Below are 12,427 nucleotides of genomic sequence, written 5' to 3' on the forward strand. Positions count from 1 at the left end.
GCTTTGCAATTTCTGTAAGAGTAGTAGCTGTTGWCTTAGGACAACTTTTCTAAAACAAAGTATTTTTTCAAATCTGTCAGATTATGATATTAATCATTGAGATGTTGTGGTTTAGATTAGCCTTTGATTAGTTTGCTAAATACATAGCATTCATTTTCCCTGGCTTTTGAGAGCAGAATTTTCCCTTAAATCTGCTCACATCTGGGKTCATTTGTTCACAGCAACATTGCTATGAATTCACCTGACTCTCACCTAATTTAGCCCTGACAGGATGCTGAAGGGAATTTGATATAGCAACTCTTAAYGGTTTGGTCTGCATTTTGTGTTCATGGAAGTTCCAGGTACTGACTGATGGTTTTGCCAACATATACAGTGCTCAACAATAAAATAACTTTAAACATGAGAAATTTAATGTACCATTAAAAAAGGACATTTACTTACAAGTATCACTGAAATGCCCAATGCCATCAGAATGAACAATTCTGCTCATAACATTTTGGGGGCATGTTTACCCATCAGTTTGTATTGGCTCTCCAGAAAGAGCTCCCTGAGTGGCCTCATCACAAGAYGTCCTAAGACACAAGCGAGAGCATGAAACACTCAGCCCAGCCAGAAAAATGAGCATCAGCAGTGCAGACCAAAGTGTTCAGCTCTGCCACTCAATTCAAACTTTTAGTTCTGTCTCTTTACCTCCTGTTCATATTCTTCTACTGTCCAAGCCCTGTGACGGTAGCAGAACAAAAATGAGTGTGTAGGGAAGGACAGGAAGGGTAGACTTCACCTTCAGCAGCAGAAGCACTTTAGATGGGACTAAAATGTTTGTGAAGTCAAACTCAGACTATTACCAAGTTCCATTCTTTTCCATCAGCTCCTCTTCAGTGATGCTGAAGAGCCAGGTGTGTTAGTAAGCCATGTCCCATGCATCTGTTCTCAAGTGAGAAAGCAAAGCCTGAATAAAGACAAAAGCACTGTGGAAGGTAAGATGCATTTGGTCTGAACACTGTGGGAAGGGAAAGAAGATCACKCAGATGCAAAAGTGCTTAAATAGTGAAAGTAAAGATAAATGTAAAATTTTCAGTTACATTTAAGACAGTAGAGACTTTCACAATATAAATGTTTAGAACTATTTGCATCTCTAAACAATGAAATATATTGCATATTGTTATACGCAGATAACAGAATGTAAGTAGAATTAAACCTCCCCTTAAAGAAATCCTTTAAATATTGTAGTTTTAAAAATCAAAAGTGGAATACTGTAATTATCCAGCTCACATATGATGTTATTTTCAGTTAGAAAAACATGCTAAATATTTTCCTGAGTTTSATTTTTGCTACCTGATGTATGTTACTTAAACCATACCTTCAATTAATAAAATACACAAGCAATTTAAYAATAAGCCTTGAAAGAGTAACCCTCAAAATATATTAGTGCACCAACAGCAATCCYATTAAGTGAAGCATCATTTAAAAGTGTCAATGGCTCTTACAACACCGGTTGCAATCCCTTACTAATTTAACATTACAGCTTCATTTCTTGTTCTAATCTCATCTAATTTACCCTTCTTATTTCCTTGCTTCTGGATATGCTAGGTTTGCCACCCAATGAGTTTATTTCGCTAGTCATTCACTTTTAACTGTAAAACCAAACTATTTGAGGGGAATAATCTCCCTGCAATCCAACACAGGATAAAGAGCTCTTATTTATCGAGCATTTTGTGCCKTGAATTGAAGCATTATTGCAAAGAGTGAGCAATAAACAAAAACACCTCAGGGGCCTGGGAGGAGCAATGTAACCAATTACATTTAATTAAATCAAAGGATGGGAGCCCTAGGGTTGAATGAGCTGAAGAACAAATTTGCATTAACACCTAGCAGCCAAACAAGTAGTTCTTGGTTTAGTCTGGAAGTACAATTGTTGCCATCTATTCTCTGCACTGAAGGGGGGCCATTAGCTAAATTCTTCGGAATTGTTTGTCCACTGATGAGGGGCTGCCTTCTCAACATTTCACCTCCTCACACATGAAAATTGCCTACTAAAATAAACAGCTTCTTCTGAAACCCAGCAAACAAACATTAGTACATGATTCACAAGTCTCCAATTGTGTCACACCTTTGTCCAGAGTCGACAAAAACAACACCTCCAGCTCACACACCTGAGGAAGTGGAGACCATCCAAGACCTATTTGGGTGAGTGAGGGGAGAAGAAGTGGAAAGAATTAAGTTAATCTGGCCMTAATGAATTCTATGAATTGAAACTACCAGGAGAGTCATTACCTACRGCACTTTAGGAATGGATGCAAACACTGAGCCTTTGGCTTAATGAGAAGACTTCCTAACACAAAAGTAATTACCAGTGCAATGCACCTCGACCCTTTCCCTCCACTGTCCAGAGACAGGAAAGAAAGATCATGGAAGTCTGAGAAGAGCAGGAAATGAAAATTTATAACCACAACTATGAAAATTATAGAGAAATTAAGAGCAATTAMATGCAGAAATGTCAAGAGTCCACAAGTCTCTGTTTTCCTAACTATGATTCCGTGGGGGAAAATAGGGGAGAAAGACTACAAATGTTTAATCAGTTATATACTGCTCTTTTTCGAATGTTTCTTTCACGGTCACTAAAAGACAGAGTTTACATGTAAAGAAAATGATTTTTTTGAAGGTATCTATGAGCCATTTGGCAGAGTAGCAATAACCAAAATTCTTTTTTCATTATTTTAAAGTATACTTTCAGGGATTTATAAGTATAATAATTTCAAATAATTAGAGATTTAAACTTATTGTCCCATACTCTATCCCATGAAGTATGCCTTAATCTACATCTGTCAAAAGCATAAATTAGTTTATCCATTTTAGGTATACAGCAAATAAAAAGGAATGTAATGGTTTCAAAACAYTGCCCTAAACCTAAAGCTAAAAGGCTGAATTATTAAAACAATTTTTTAGGCAATCAGTGTTCATTGTGCCCTAAAAGTTTAACAGCCAAGATTCTCATTTTGAAAAATACTGAATGTGCGTATATAATATTTTTTTAGCTCTTGTACCTTGAATATTAAGATGGAGAGTASAGAGAACAGTAAAAGAATTTTGTAGAGGCTGATCTCAGTCTTTTCARGAAGTTAGTTGTTTCCCTCTTGACCTATTCATTTTCTTGCTTTGGAAGAAATTRAACTGCAATCTTACTCTGCAAAGTGACCATGTAAATTCTATTCTTACCAGACAAACTTGCTTCCTTTTTGTACTCATAGCTACGTTTTCCTCTCACAATGACAAATAAAAATATGTTTTAGTGCCCTTTTATACACTGTTAGACCCMAAAAAGGTAAAGGAGATCTAATAGCTTTTTTAACGAGATAAGAAGTTGGTTTATACTTTCATCTTGTTAGCTGAGGTAGTATCAATCTTAAAATAAATGAGAAAACCCTGTTTCAGAGCAGATATCTGTTATATATGTACTTTCAGGCTAAACCTACTCCAGTCTTACTAGTTCAGCAATAAACAGTGACCTTCTTTGTGTCACATCTTGTTAATGACAATATAGGGACTGTGAGATAGGTTTTTTAATCTGGAAAAAAAAGCCCAAAACAAACCAAACACAACACTCGTTCTCAAGGTGGGCAAGTTTTCTATTAGACCAAACAGCTGATCCAACYGACAGATTGGTATTAAAGCCAAAATGAGCCTACAGCAATGGGTGTAGATGATCACATATTGGGAGTGACACAAGAGATGGACTACCTCCTTTCAGCAGCAACGAGCTGATAGATCAGCACAGCATATGGTGSTGCAATGCCAACAACTGTCTAGCTTACAATTTACAAGCACCTTAACTTAGACATGTTTCTCAACAGATGAAACAAAATTATCTCAAAGCTGAACTTAACTGAGTAGAGTAGCACTAGTATGTTCTGGAGGTTGCTTTCCTATTTGCTTTCAGAATGTGCTTTGCTAACAARCTTTAAAACCATGCCAAGACAAACCACAGACGCCAGTTCCACATGTATAGTCCTTACCTGCCTTAATCTACATTCATAAAAAAAGCCCAAACAACAACATTTCTTGCTATATATCTGTACTTGTACTTCATGGATAAACTGCTCTGAATGTCACTGCTTTCTCCTTTTTAAGGTAACTACAGACCTGATACACTTCCTAATTCTTGGCTGTGACCCCTGCGAAGAGCAGTATGRGCAGGTAGACTAAGATTGATTGTAGCAGGAAGCAGAAGCCCTTGARTAAAACCTTTAGGTTACATACTACTTACACCTCCAGTGTGTTTATAGAGAGAAAGACAATGCTGCCTGAAAGTAGTTGTGTTTCTGCCAGGGTTTTTTTAACACTCATGGATGGCATGTCAATCAAAATGAATACAGCTAGTTTTGAGGTGTGACATTTAGGAAAAAAAATTCTTTGCTGGAGAATTCTCTATGCCAGCTTTACTTATGAATGAAACTACACAATGGCAAGAACCTGTGAAATTATCAACTGTTTCTATATGTACAAAGGTTTGACACTGAGCCTACTGCAGCCATCCACTACTAGTGTTGAAACTTAAGATTCACCTATGCACAGAAAGCACTATTCTGGAACTAAGTCTATACATACAACAAGTACATATTTTTTGAATGCTTATATTGCACTATTTCTGAACATGGCTCTTGTTCAGCTAAAAAATTTTCTCATATATGAGGTAAGAAAAAGGATTTGCTTTAGAAGCAAAGAATGAAAGCAGAAAAGCAAGAACAGTGTGAGAAGTGWTTGCACGCATAAGAAATGGTGGGAAAAGGAAGAGTGATATATGGTCTACATGAAAAAATTAGAAAATATCATAAATATGACACACCTGATAAAACAATTCACGTCCAGCACTACTCTGCCATGTGAACTGCAGAACAAGAAGTCCTCACAGCAGTCAATCTGATGATGCAGTAGCTCTGTGAATGTACAGCACTGAGGAAACACATACCAGGTACCTTTCTAAATAGTTATTCTCTCACAAGATCTAAAAGCAGCCACACTGTGACAGAACATTCCACATGCATGGAGTAATAATGTACCTGCTGATGAGTGGTACAACTTCCATCCCCACCCTGAATCCCTGCATACCAGAGAGCTGCTGCTTGCAGCACAATTAAGGTTTTATACTAGTCCAGACAGAAAGTTGAGAGAGGTGATCCCAAGACTGTTTCCAAAAAATTGCTAACCACWCTTGAAGACCTTGAAAAGATATTTTCTTGGAAAAAAATACCTGTTAAACTTTAAATATGTTCTTGAAGGAAAGACTAGTTYTACAATTTCAAATTCAAATCCTACTCCTCTCCTTTGAAAAACCACTTGTTTCAGTTTGCTTCCATTTATTAGAAATATTTTTTTTTCTCAAAGGTATTCAGTATTAGGGGGGCTTCTTTATTTTGTTTTTGAGGTCAACAGGAAACACTGTTTCTTGTCTCAATCTCATCCATTCTATGCTATTTTCAAATCTGTTGTCCTCAACTGTTCTCAAAAAGCAGTWATTTCATTTTGAATTCATTATTTCCTTTTGGATATGCTTCTGTTTACCCCAGTAGAAAACTGAAATGAGCTACCAAATTACATATTTGCTTCATCATTCTAATTAAATTGTTAATTAATTAATCTTAGCATTCTTTAAAGAAGATTCATAGCAATTACATAAGTAACACAGAAAGGCATTTTATACAAAGTAGGAGATAATGACCTGAAATTTCACATTGCAAAATGTAGTTGGAATATATGACTAAAATTTTCTGCTCCAAACTATGTATTGGTATTCAACTGTGTCTACCACTGCAYGTTTGACGCTGTACTCTTGATGTGTTTAAATTAGGGAAAAAGAATTAAACAGTTAAAATTCAAAGCAATATACAGATCTTAAGAGAATACATTTTTTTTATATCTTTACACATGATACAAGATAGTAAATAGTGACAAATGAAACCAAAGCAYTTTCATTCAAAATAACTAAGAAACATCAATTTAAAAAGATGTTAATTAACCCTGCAGGATACATGTAGGATTTGAAATGAGTCCAAACAATGTCCAGCTTAATGCTAAGAACTTATAAAATGAGCTATCAGGGCCTATTAGTGCATTGTAATGGCTTAGATACTTGAAGAAGTGACCCTAAAATCTCTATTCTGACCCGACTTTCAGAAATGGGGCAGAAGATTGACCTTCACACAATATAATCAGCAAAGGATCTAAAAAATGTATCTCTCTGTTATGTGAAGCCACAGTTTTATTTACTCAGGCATGTTCACTTTGGAGTTAAGGTCCACTCAAGCATCATTTCAGGGTTAAAGGTTATAGTATAAAGCCATTATGTTTTCAAGCAGAGTAGCATGCTACTATTTGTTTTGCAGTAATATCACAATCAGACATTACCTTTTTAGCTTGGCCCAGCGGTGAGTTTAAGACCCTGGTGTATACATTGTAAAATAGACTGGTACTTTCTAAAAGTCATTCAAACTGCATTTGCTAAATTTTAGATTGGTGTATATTTTTTCTGTGGTCTCATATATAGACAGAGATACAGAAAGGTTTATGATATCTGATCCTGTGGAAAGTCTGTTTATATAATAATKAGGTTGATTACACATTCAATATACAGTCAATGTAAAGAAAAAAAACAGTAATTTGATAATTAGTTTTACAATGGGGTCAAYGTCTCAGAAAACTGAATAAAGTAACTGTAAAAGTAGCTACAAGGACAGTAMCGATTTCTAAAGTTCTCATTCAAGACTTGTTTAAAACTTCTTGCTATTGTTTACCAGCTCCTAGTATTCATTACATACCTATACCAAACTGTGCTGATTTTGGCTAAGGAAGAGTTACATTTCCTCACAGTGTCTTGTATGGGGCTGTATTTTGGATTTTTGCTGAACACAGGATTGGTAATATAGAGATGTTTTTGTTATTGCTCAGCAGGGCTTGCACAGAGCCAAGACCTTTTCAGCCTTTTGTACTGCCACACTGGTGACAGGACACAGGGTATATGGGCAGCTGAGAGGAGACACAGCCAGGAAAGGTGACCAAACAGGGATATTTGGGTCAAAAGGGATCAAAGGGATATTCCAGACCATATGACATCATGTTCAGTGTATAAAGTGGGAGGAAGAAGAAGGAAGAGGGGGGACATTTGGAGTGATGGTGTTTGTTTTCCCAATTTGTGTTTTCCCAGTTTTCCCCACATCATTATATGTGATGGGGCCCTGCTCTCTTGGAGATGGCTGAACATATACCTGCCCRTGGGAAGCAGTGAAATTCCTTGTTTTGCTTTGGTTGTGTGTGTGGCTTTTGCTTTGCCCAAACTCTCCCTTGAGTTTTCTAGCTTTCTTAAAATATACACTACAAAAAAGCAACAATACATATATATAAATATTACTTGTCCACTGTATTTCCTCAATATTCTTTTTTTTTTTTAACTGCACTTTTGGAATATCAAGTACTAAGTGTGTTTTATTAAGTACTTTATGCAACATTCAAATTCCCAATTCAAAAATGATGAGGAAGAGTAGAATTTGCTACTCATTTCTATGCCAAGTTTCAATTATCACACTTCCTTATTATTCAGCACAGAAAAYATTTCAATAGTTACCAGATTCTCACCTCATTCAAATTAAAATAATTTGGGGGGATTTTTTTAATCAATTTTAAAGGGAAGACAATGTTTCTGATTCATTTGACAAGCCTTGCTGAAGACAATGAGATTCTTTATATTAGTAAGGCAAGTCAAATTTGACTTGTATTAAAAACAATTGAAAAAATATGACAGTAATTCAAAAGCTGACAATGCTTTCAAACATTTGGGGAAAGATGGCACATTGCAGTTTTACTTCCATCATCTTACAATAATTATGTCACCAATAAGATCCTATTTCAGGCAGGGTCAAAGTAAACTGTCAGGTAAAATAAATCTTTGACAAGATCTTACTAAAAAACTCTGTTAAAAAAACAGGTTTTCTTCTCCATATATATAATGTGAATATATATATTTATCTGTAACAGCTATTAATACCTATGTACATACACACATTAAGAAGCCCGTGCCAATTAGACCGATTTAGTTAAAAATCATAGGATAATCTCTTCTGAGCASTACACACATATCTGTAATTGTGGAATAAGAAACTATGCAATTACAAATCAAATCCTTCTATTTAAATGCTTAGATTTGTGAAAGGATCTAACAGGAATGACCWTGCAAACAAGACCAGGTGCAAGGAGCTGCACCTGGGGCAGGGCAAACACAGGCACAAAYACAATCTGAGTAGAGAACTGATTGAGRGCAGCCCTGCTGAGAAGGACTTGGGGGTGCTGGTGGATTAGGGGCTGGACATGATCAAACCACGTGCACTCMCASCCCAGAAAGCCAAATTTGTCCTGGGCTGCATCCAAAGCAGCGTGGGCAGGAGGGCAAGRGRGGGGATTCTGCCCCTCTGCTCCCCTCTGGTGAGACCCCACCTGCAGTGCTGCATCCACCTCTGGGGCCCCCAGCAAAATRARGACATGGACCTGTTGGAATGAGTTCAAAGATAMYCRYAGGGCTGGAGCACCTTTCCTATGAAGAAAGRCTGAAAGAGTTGCTGTTGTTCAGCCTRGAGAAGAGAAGRCGCTGTGGAGACAATATAGAAGCCTTCTAACACTTAAAGGAAGCTACAAAAAGCTCCAGAAAGCTGAAGCGAGACTTTTGACAACAGCATGTAGTGATAGGACAAGGGCTAATGGCTTTAAGCTGACGGGGCAGGTTTACATTAGATATTAGGAAAAAATTCTTTAATGTGAGTGTGGTGAGATGCCGGAACAGATTGCCCAGGGAAGTTGTGGATGTCCATCCCTGGAAGTGTTCAAGGCCAGGCTGGATGGGGCTCTRAGCAACCAGGCCAAGAGAATGGTGTCCCTGCCCATGTCAGGGAAGTTAGAACAAGATGGTCTTTAAGACCCCTTTCAAATCAAACTGCTCTGATATTTGGAATCATAATTTCCAGGTTTCTGCCTACTTCTTTTTGAGAGCTCACATTCAACTATTACAACAAAGCTCTTTAAATGCCAAACATAGAAAATTCTGTTTATACTAAAAAAAAAAAAAAAGCTAAGAAACAATTAATATATTAAAACACCGAATTTTCATTACTTAGTCATCAGCAGTTCAATCTGATTCTAGATAAGCCTTGCAGAATTAATTGGCATAGCATCTCTCCTTTCTGTTAGGCTGTCACCCTAACAAACCACAAATCTGTATCTGTGTACTTTAATACATAATATTTACTGTATCATTTTCTGAAGAGCACATGAAGAGAATCCTCAAAAGAAAACCCTAATTATGAAGAAATATTTGAAATAATGACAATCACAACAACTAAAAGAACTTAGATTACCTCTACCAATTTTTATTTGTCTAGAATTATCTATATTGTTGTGCTGTACCTGCTGTCAACAAAACGAAGTATTTGAAAATCTGTAATATATATGTTGATTGCTATCATAATTACTTTTGCCTCCCAATGGAAAGTGTGAGGTATTATAATTTCTGGAGATTAACATCGAAGATGTGCAACTAGCCACTACACTATGCAAACATCTACATTGTAAAGCATTTATCAGTTACAACAAAGATGGCAATGAATGAAGCCTCTGCTAAGTAGTTGATCTTGAATACGTATTCAATACCACCACTATAATTTACTTTTTTTTTCAATGCTAGGTATGACAGCATGTTTCTAACTCTGTAACTGGAAAATTCAATGGAAATGGGAAGGATAAATACTTTTTTTACAGRTGCTTTAAAAACACGGAAAATAATTCAACAAGAATTTTATCTGAGCAAACAATTAGAAGGTATTATTTGAAGGGCTTCCCAAAGTTGTCCATCRCTACCTTGATTCATACAATTCTAGTGTCTTAGCAGATACCTGCTTGTTTTTATTTCTTTGAATTATGTATATTCAAAGACAATATATTTTACTGTCCATTTAAAAAACTCAGAGATCTCGGCTTTTAAATGCCACACTTGCATGACCATTTTATTCCTGTGTATGTTTAAGCATTTTGCCTTTCTGAGTAGCTTAAAAAGGCAGCCTAAAACCATTGTAGACTGCTGCTTTTTGGTACTACTACCATTTAAAAGCAATTACTTTTAAGTCAAGGCTTACAAAGTTGTTCATATTTTAATGCTCAAGTTTTMCAGTAAGTAAAAAAGTCTGCTTCTTCAGGAGAAAAGTTATATAATTCCTCAGGAGTGTGCCTACATACAACAAAGAATAATGAAATTGCTGCATGCATTTATTTTTAAGCATTCATAAGTCCTTTAACTTCATGTCTATATGCCAGAGTTCCTTAAGGAAAAACTATGTTTTACGAAATTTAAATACAGTTCAGGAAAGTGACAAATGTCCTATCAAGAAAAGCAAAAAAAGAAAAACATTGAGCACAAGCTTCAGTTTGTACCTTAGACTCATGAGTTTTCAACCTTTTTCAAATATTTTTATTAATGTAAAACCACATGCAACACAGTCCTTATTAATCAATATAATTAATCCTCTTCCCTGATAATTTATATAAATAGTTGACTTTTGGTTTTAGCACTTTCTCACAGATGTACATTTGAAAGCAATGTCTGCTAATCTCAGTTGTCTAAGGGAGAAAAATTACAGTACATAAATACTGACAGTTCACGGCTGTTTAATAAATAACTGCACTAGATCAATCAACACCAGCCAAAACCCACCTACATAAATTTATTTTCTAAGACAATCTCAGATTAGGAATCTTCCTCTGTTACTTTAACCTAGGAAATAATCATAAAATGGACTCAGATTCACCTGTCAGTAAGCTTCTCCCACAGGAAATGTGCAGCTGCACATCCCTTTCTCATAGGGAATTTATCTTGGTTAGTTTTCCACAGAAAATATAATGCATGATTTTAAAAGCAGATTATGGTTGTGGACAAAATTATCGAATTAATTCTTACTAGTAATAACTGCCCCTCTGTTTATCTGGCTAAACTCATGTGTCTTAACCACACACAAAAAAGGGAAATAATATTTTCTACTTTGGGAGTGTCCAATTAAATAATAAGTAAACCCACAAATTGCTTCAAATTGCCACAATTTTAAAATGAGAACCAAAATACAGCAAAAATAAGGACCCTGCTTATGAGCTGCTTTGTCCTATTATGTTTTATTATGAAGACATTCCAGTATTTTTAGCCTGACAGAATTTATACTAAGGCGTCGGTTTGCAAAATGGTTTAAAACTGACCCAGCTCTGTGAATGGGTAAATTTTATGGAACTGAGTATAAGCTTACRGTGAGGCATGCTATTGTCCTCACATTCTAAATTCTTATCGGCACATTGCAGTGGGGTTTATTCCTGACATACTGTCATAAGGGACTACCCAATACATTTAGTAATATTGTTTCTTGTGTAACTGTCCAGAAGGAGCTCCAGTAAATGAGCACATAAAAGCACCCAGCCCATTCCCTTTGATAACTCAGGTGTGCTGACTGCCCCTACTTTCRGGAAACCACCTTGTGAGCATTACACCCATTAGACTCGTGTCTGAAACCACATAAATTCTACATAAAACCTGCAGCTACCTCATGGAAAGTTAAACAAAACAAAAAAAAGTTCTACTTTCTACTTTTTGAYAGACACAGYTGAAGCATCTAAATAAAGGAATGGATTTAAGTCYGTGAATGCCAGCTGTGATGAATTCCTGGCCATGCCACTATGTGCACAGAAATGCCTCCTTACCAGAGGGAGGAGTGAAATTTGTTGTCACAGCATCTAAAGTTCAGTTCAGCAATGCCCAAGTCTCTTTTCTGACACAGCTCTAAGTYCTKCAATTCTGATAACCCAAATGAGTGGCATTTAAAATGACAAGGCACTCCTGAGAACATAACACTGCAAATTTAACAAAGATTCAATAATAAAACTACATATAGGTGAGGTTAGAAGTCAGGTGGCCCTCTGCAYACCACCACTGTAATATGGCCTCCCGCTTCTAACCCATGAACAGCTCTGTAATAAAAACAGAGACTTMTAAGACTTCCTACCTCTAAAATAGATCTAATATTTCTTTCACAAATGTAATATTATATGGATTAGTCAATAATAAAAAGAGTGCTTTGGGGACTACAGCACCATCTTCTGAGCAGGTATAAACCACACATTTAAACATGACAACAAACACTGCCTTGAAATATTGGAATTGGCCTAAGGGGAAACCTAAAAATTAATTGAAAAGAAACCCTCTCAGATAGTGAAACACACCTTCAACCAGTACTAGTGTAGATAGGAAGAAAGCAAATTTAATTCACAAAGCACAGGTCACAATTTGACAATAAATACAATAAACAAGGAGTTGGTGTCAAAAGGAGTTGGGTTCAAATTGGTTTCTTTTTAGTCC

The sequence above is a fragment of the Malurus melanocephalus genome, unplaced genomic scaffold (assembly GCF_030028575.1).
Source record: "Malurus melanocephalus ecotype Western Australia unplaced genomic scaffold, MMel_1.1 scaffold_723, whole genome shotgun sequence".
Taxonomy (NCBI): Eukaryota; Metazoa; Chordata; class Aves; order Passeriformes; family Maluridae; genus Malurus; species Malurus melanocephalus.